This window comes from Anas platyrhynchos, chromosome 32 (genome assembly GCF_047663525.1).
Source record: "Anas platyrhynchos isolate ZD024472 breed Pekin duck chromosome 32, IASCAAS_PekinDuck_T2T, whole genome shotgun sequence".
NCBI lineage: Eukaryota > Metazoa > Chordata > Aves > Anseriformes > Anatidae > Anas > Anas platyrhynchos.
This window is the reverse complement of record NC_092619.1, coordinates 1726897-1734600: the sequence shown is the minus strand read 5'-3', so window position 1 is coordinate 1734600 and position 7704 is coordinate 1726897. Positions and strand designations below refer to the sequence as shown.

The following is a 7704-nucleotide window of genomic DNA, read 5'->3' as shown; positions in this document are numbered from 1 at the left end:
TGACCAGATCCCCTCAGTGCTTAGCTGCCTGTCAGGTCTAAACCACAACATATTGCTGTTGGTGACCGGGCCAATCTTCAGCTAAAACAATTACAGCCAATGGATTAATCTGAACAAGTTTACCAGAGGAAGCCAGTGCACAGTGCACAGTGCCTCAGCAGGGCATTTGGAGTCTAAGACCAGCCCAAATCCTAGGCTGAAATGTCCACATAAACATGGTTGTACTCCCCACTTCTGAGCTTCCCATTTTCCTGCCTAAGTGTACCCATTCTACCCTGGGACAGGTCCTGAGGGGACAATACAGCCCACTGAGAAACTACTTTTCTGCCTCCAACCTGTCTTCTGCTCTTCCACCCTTGCATTTTGAGGTGTTCTCTTTTTGCAGTCATTTCTCTGATCCTTTCTGTCTAAAAACATAGGGAAAGGTGAAGGAGAAAATGTCTGTTTTATTAAACAAGTTTCTCTCTCTCTCCCTCTCTCTCTCCCTCTCTCTCTCTCTCTCTCTTTATTTATTTATTTATTTATTTATTTATTTATTTATTTATTTATTTATTTTCTCTTAGAAGAGTAGTTTGATTTACAGAAGAGAATAATTTACCAAAATCATCAGACACCTGAGACTTCTGTAATGAGTTTCACCTACTTCACTCCTGGTGCCTGTGAGAACTTGTTCTCCCGAGGCTCCCCCAACAGTCAATGGAGACAAGAGAAAGTGCTCGTGGCTGGGTCATCACAGCCTAGAACTGTAATGCAAGATAAAGGTGAGGAATCTCTTTCAGATGCTCTTCTCTCTCTCAGCATTGACAGGATAGGAGTAAGTTAAATTGCTCAACCTGAATGATGTAACTTTTAGACAACTGAAATATACACCTGCATGGTAATACTTGGCACTTTGTTTTTTCTACGTGCTTCCTCTTTCTACTTCAAGGACTGTCCTTAAGCTTTCAAAGATGACAAAATTTGTTCCACCTCTCAGAAAAGTAAGGCAGTTAAGTGAGGCCATTTGATTGTACGAGAGAATAGCAAATGGTTGGAAACAACTGCATTTCCACACAGAATGAGGTCGGATGTGACTCTGTGACAGATCTGTTTCCACTGACCTGGTGGGACCATAATGAATTTTGACTTCAATTTAGAGTACTGAAAAAAGCAAGCTACACTTGTTACTTGTATTCCATCTTTCCTAAAGAAACAAAGGAAGATGATGTAGAAGAAAGCAGGGCATTACAAAAGAGGTACTTGAAATTTGCTTAATTTGAAATCAAGCAAGGGATCCCCAGTGGTTGCTAGTCCAAAAAGGGTGGATACTGAAGAGGAGAGATAATAAATTCCAATGTACATATTTGAACTGATGATTTAGCTTTTACATAATAGAAAGCATTTATGCAGGACATGAAATTCCCTTTGGAAACACTGGTATGATGGATGCTTGCAATTCTTCTGAGTGGAATTTCACAGGAATAGAGTATAACAGAGCAACAATCCGTTCTTAGCCCTGTGTTTTTGTAGTGAGAATCATTTGTAGCTGATGGACAAAGGTGGAAAGAAGACAAGAAATTCTCTGAGGATTCTGCATGATATGTGAAACAGAAAAGTCAGGGTGTGAGGAATGTGCAAAAGAATCTGTGTGTGTGTTGTATAGGAAGTCTGCAAGCAAGGCAAGAGAGAAGGAAGGAGATAGCCTTCTGTCCAGACCATGAAATTATTGGACTTGTTTTTGCCATGTTCCTACGTCAGCAGGATGAATGGAACTTGGGTATGGGAACAGACAATGGAACTGTCATTTCTGAATTCATCCTCATGGGCTTCTCAGGGCTTGATCAAAGGCTACGGCTATTTCTCTGCCTGGTCCTTCTACTCATGTACCTGACAACGGTGATGGGGAATGCAGCCATCATTTTCCTGGTGTGTGTGGATAACCGCCTGCAAACCCCCATGTACTTTTTCATTGGCAATCTGGCATTCCTGGAAATCTGGTTTACATCCTCCACAAGCACCAAACTGTTGGTGATTCTGAGCTCTGGCAGGAGAACTATCTCAGTAGGAAGATGCTTTGCCCAGGCCTCCTTCTATTTTGCCCTGGGTGGTGCAGAGTTTGTTCTCCTTGTTGTCATGTCCTTTGACTGTTACGTTGCCCTCTGCCAGCCTTTGCGCTATGCTGCCATCATGAAGCATCAGCTCTGTATCCAGCTGGTTGCTGCTGTTTGGGTCATGGGCTTCACATTCTTGATTTACCACCTGGTGCTGCTCTCCAAGCTCACTTTCTGTGGTTCGAACAAGATCCAGCATTTTTTTTGTGACTCCACCCCCCTTATTCCAACTGTCTTGTTCTGATGTCACCCTGCTTTGGAAAATAGACTCGTTTTTCATATTGTTTATTCTGCTGTCTTCTTTGTGTTTAACTCTGGCATCTTACACGCACATCTTTTTCTGTATTCTACAAATGCCAGCAGCCTCTGTGAGGAGAAAAGCTTTTGCTACATGTTCCTCCCATCTCACCACCTTGGCCATTGCCTATGGAAGCTGCATTGCTCTCTACGCACCCTCCTCAGGACATGTTTCTTTGGAGACCAACAGCATTGTAGCTTTGCTGAACACTGTCCTGTACCCATTCTTAAACCCATTCATCTACAGTCTTAGAAACAAGGCTGTGATGCTGGCCCTGAAGGAAGCCATGACCCGTGCAACAGCACAGCTTTTCCCCTAACCGTGATTCATTTCTGAAGAGCAATTTGAGTTCTCTGCTGTCATATCTTATGTAATACCACAATCATACATATGTGACCTCCATATGCAGATGCCTCCAGAGGATTATGTTCTTGCTGGATTGTGTTAGGCTGTGTGATAAGAAGCACATCTGCAAACAAAATAAAGGCCCAAGGAAATGATGTCAGGATGAATAATTTGGTTCATGCCCTGCCCTGCCTGCTTCCAGGCCCATCACAGGAGAGTCCTCAGCTCAACAAAAGCCCATCTCCATGAGCCCAGAAGAGCACAAAGCACAATGGCAGGTGGGAATCCAAGTCACTGGCTCCTATGGAACCAAGATCTTGTCCCAGCTCCTTCCAGGACTGCCTTGGGAGGGCTATCACCCCACTGTCCAGGCAGAAACCCATCCAGATGTGTCACTGGCAGCAGCTCTCCACATCACCATTTGGAGTAATGGGATTGCTGCCAAGGGCTGTAGGTCACCTGATGATCATACATAGGGGTAGGTGTAGCAGCTGGACTAGAACCAGGGCATCAGAGGGCCCATGTGTCATTGTAGTCAGCAACAGGAGAGATGGGAGTGTGTGGACTTAATGTGTGTGTGCCTGTGTCATTGTGAGTGTGTGTGAGATTGGGGTGGTGTGTGCCAGCAGCTCGAGTGGGGCTGCACCCACAGGGGCTCATATGTCCAACCGTCTTCAGCTGGGCAGACTGGGAGCCAGGAACTTGTCCTGGACAGGCTGAGTATCTGATCCCAGCTGCTGGAGGGTTCTACCTTGCACACATGCACATGAATATGCATTTGTGCACACAAGAACTTTGTGTTTCCAAATAATGGGCCTCCATCTTGCTCAGCCAGAGAGGCAATCAGGATAATGCTGCTGCTGTTTGTGGTTGTGTGAATGCTGATTGTACCTGCCTGCATTCACCCATGTCCTGTGTCATTGTGGACTGCACTCTGCTGCTAAAGGGATTGAGAAAAACACATTCATGATATCAGTCGTGGCATAACTCTTGTCTGGCTTTGATTCTAGTTCATATTGGAGTTCTACCACGTCCAACGCTGCAGCACTCAGCAGTGGCATGATTTCATTCAGGCCATAATAGTCCACTGTTAATCTCCACTTTTTGTCAACCATTCACACTGACAATATGGGACCATTAAAGGGTGAGCAAGTCTTGCTGATCACTTCTTGTCTCTCCAGTCAATAAGTCAGCTCATGAATGTGAATCAGGGAGTCTCAGTTAGTGCAATATTGCTCCCTGTGCACCACTGGGGTAGTGATCAGCATCTGCTGCTCTTTGACCCTCAGCAACCCCACAAAAGAAGGGTCCTCCAAGAGACCGGGCAAGGCAAACAGCTGTTTAATCTCACTGTCTTAAAGAGGCTGCACTTCAGCCTCCAATACAGTTAACTGTCAGAATTCCCCTGTCACTCCAGAAATAAAAATGAGTTCTGCTCCTTTATAGCTGGATGGCATTACAGTACACTGTGCGCTGGTGTCCACTAGAGCCTCATACTTCTGTGGGTCTGGTGTGTCAGGCCATCAAACCAAGACAGTCCAATAAACTCAATTGTCCCTCCACCCGATTGGAGGCAGAGCACTTCTAGTTCTGGTCAGAGTGTTCATGGAAATTGGAGCAGCAATTTTTCTGGAAGTTTCCTTCCCACCCCACCCCCCCTCCCCTTTTGCAATTGTTTTTCCTTGTAACTTACATACCCATGCCTCTAGGGTTGAGGTAGATTTCCCATCCCATTTTCTCATGTCCCCTCCATGGTCACGTGGGTAAAACCACAGAGTGGTATGTTGTGTGGACCCACCATATCCCCTTTCTTGAGCAGAGGCATGTTTACTCCTAACAGCTGAGGTACTGGTTCATACACATAGAGGGAGGAAGGTATATGCTCTTTGAGTTGGTGGACCTCTTGCGAAAGTTTCTCCACAACCAAGACACATGCCCATAGTGCAGAAGAAATGCCTGCCATGACCATGCTGCATCTAAGGGGATCTACTTTCCATTAGGGCTATCTGCACAAGAAAAGTCTTTGAAAAACAGACCACAGAAAGATAAATACTGTAAAGGAGTTCATGACAGTTCTGGGAGATTGGGCAAGTTTCTAACTCCCTGAAACTCATACAGCAACTGGGCAAAATAGAATCATAGAATCATTAGGGTGGGAGAGACCTCCAAGGTCATCTGGTCCAACCATGCCCCTACTACCAATGTCACCCACTAAATCATGTCCCTAAGTGCCAGGTCCAACCCCTCCTTAAAACCCCCCCAAGGACGGTGACACTACTGCTTCCCTAGGCAACACATTCCAATGCCTGACTACTCTTTCTGAGAAAAAATGTCTTCTAATTTTCAAACTAAACCTTCCTGGAGCAACCTGAAGCCATTCCCTCTAATCCTATCAGTACTTATCTGCAAGAAGAGGCTGACCCCCAACTCCCCACAACTTCTTTTTGGTAGCTGGAGAGAGCAATTAGGTCTCCCCTGAGCCTCCTCTTCTGCAGACTAAACAACCCCAGTTCCCTCAGCTGCTCCTCATTAGAATTTGTTCCAGACCCTTCACCAGCTTTGTAGCCCTTCTCTGGATATGTTTCAGGGCCTCGATGTCCTTCTTGTAGTGAGGGGCCCAAAACGGAACACAGTACTCAAGGTGCAGCCTCAGCGGAGCAGAGTACAGGGGGATAATCACCTCCCTGGTCCTGCTGGCTGCACTATTCCTGACACAAGGCAGGATGCCCTTGGCCTTCTTGGCCACCTGGGCAGACTGCTGGCTCATGGTCAGGTGAGCATCAACAAACACCTCCAGAACTTTTTCCTCTGCACAGCTTTCCGGACACTCTGCCACAAGCCTGTAGCGTTGCATGAGGATGAACTTAGCCAAGTTGAACCTCATCCCATTGGCCTCTGCCCTATGATTCATCCTGTCCAGGTCACTCTGAGCAGATAGACGCTTCTCCCTAACTTGGGCTCTATCCCTGCACCAGCCTGTCCTTTCTGTCCCACACTGTTCAGGAACAGTACAGGGAAGGCTGTGGTCAGGGTGGGTAATGGTCCCCAAGCACGATTCCCACTGCAACCCTTGCTTCCCTTTATCTATAGCTCTCCCCTTCCCCCTGCGCCTGATGCCTGCCTCTACCTGACCATGTCCCATGCGGGGTTTCACAGACATCCCTGCTCTGGCGTCTGAAGGTGTCTGGTCCAGAGAAGAGGTTGGACAGGGTTGGCCATTCCCCCACACAGGCAGGGAGCTGAAGGTGAGGATGGGGGTGGCCTGGCAGCAAACCCCAGCCATAAATCAGAGTGAGCAGCCAGTACTAGCAACAGCCATCGCTAGAGGCTGGGGATGACGAATGTCCTGGGCCACCTTCCCATGCCAATCATTCCACCAATGGCCCAGAGTGGCCACCTGCCTCCTGCACTTGCATGTTACCCCTGTCCACGAGCTCTGGCTCTGCACCACAAATGCCCTGCTGTGAGTCCTCACCCAGCATGGCCACACAACTCAGACAATATCTGAGTTTTCCTCTGGCAGAACAGGACCTACCACTCCTGTCCCCTCCCTGTGGTCCCTGAGGTGCCCAGAGCTGGTGGTGATGCTCTGCAGAGGGAGGGGCCTGGTTTAAAGCCATTGTCTCTTGTCCTGTCATTATTGGCCCAAGCAAAAAGTTACTCTTTATCTTATTTATAAGACTCCTTTAAGCACTGAAAAGCTGCATTTAGGTCTCCCAGAACCCTTCTTTTCTTCAGGCTGAACAGCCCCAGCTCTCTCAGCCTTTCTTCACAGGTGATGTGCTCCAGTCCTCTGATCAGCTATGTGGACCTCCTCTGGACCCACTCTAACAGATTAACTTCCTTTTTGTGTTGGGGACCCTACACTCCAAATGAGGCCTCACAAGGGCAGAGGAGAGGGGCACAATCACCTCCCTCATCCTGCTGGACACTCCTCTGTTGACAGAGCCTGGGGTACAGTTGGCTTCTGGGCTGCAAGTATGCACTGCTGGCTCATGTCAAACTTTTTGTCCACCAGAACCCACAAATCCTTCTCAGCAGGGCTGCTCTCAAGGACTTCTTCTCCCAGTCTGTCCTCATGTCTGGGATTGCCCTGGCCCAGGTGCAATGCCTCGCACTTGGACTTATTGAACTTGTTTAGATTCACATGGGCCCACTTCTCAAGCTTGCTCAGGTCCAAACAGATATCCTTTCCTTTTGTTTTATCAACAACACCACTCAGCTTGGTATCATTGGCAAAGTTGCTGAGGGTGCACTTGATCCCACTGTCTACGTCTTCTGATAATAATATTAAACTGTGCTGGTCCCAAGACAGACCCTGAAGGACACTACTCCTCATCGTCCAACACCTGGACATACAGCCATGGATAGCAATTTCATAGAGCAATGACCTCCACCTGATAATAAAAAAAATTTCTTCATCCTGTTCCTGACCACAACATTGGAAGAAGAACCAGCACCAGCACTGAAAACCAGCTGGTCCAGGCACCAGCACTGAGGAAATACCCTTTTATTAAAGAGACGTGACAGGGGTGTCCAGCTATACCTTAACAATAGATACAGATACGAGGGCCTCTGGGTAAAAAAGAGTGGGTTTAGGCCACTCTGCAGAAGTGGAGTGAAGGAAGAAAAACAAGATTATCACAGAGAAAAAGCACAAAGACCAGCAGTTTCCTGAGACAAATTGGAAATCCCTTGTGAAGAGACATGGGCAGCTTATTGCTGCTGAAGGACTACTGATTGACTCAGCTTCTTCAGTGCATCCTTGAGCTCCTGGTTCCTCATGCTGTAGATGACGGGGTTCACTGCTGGAGGCACCACTGAGTACAGCACTGTCACCACCAGGTTCAGGGATGGTGAGGAGATGGAAGGGTGCTTCAGGTAGGCAAATATGGCAGTTCTGGAAAAGACGGAGACCACAGCCAGATGAGGGAAGCAAGTGGAAAAAGCTTTGTGCTGTCCCTGCTTCGA

At 47.4% G+C, this 7704-nt stretch overlaps 1 pseudogene; it reads left to right on the top strand.

Annotated features, from left to right (window-relative positions):
• The first annotated feature begins 818 nt into the window (after nucleotides 1-818).
• Nucleotides 819-2859, top strand: LOC113841583 (olfactory receptor 6E1-like; annotated as a pseudogene).
• The last annotated feature ends 4845 nt before the right edge of the window (nucleotides 2860-7704 follow it).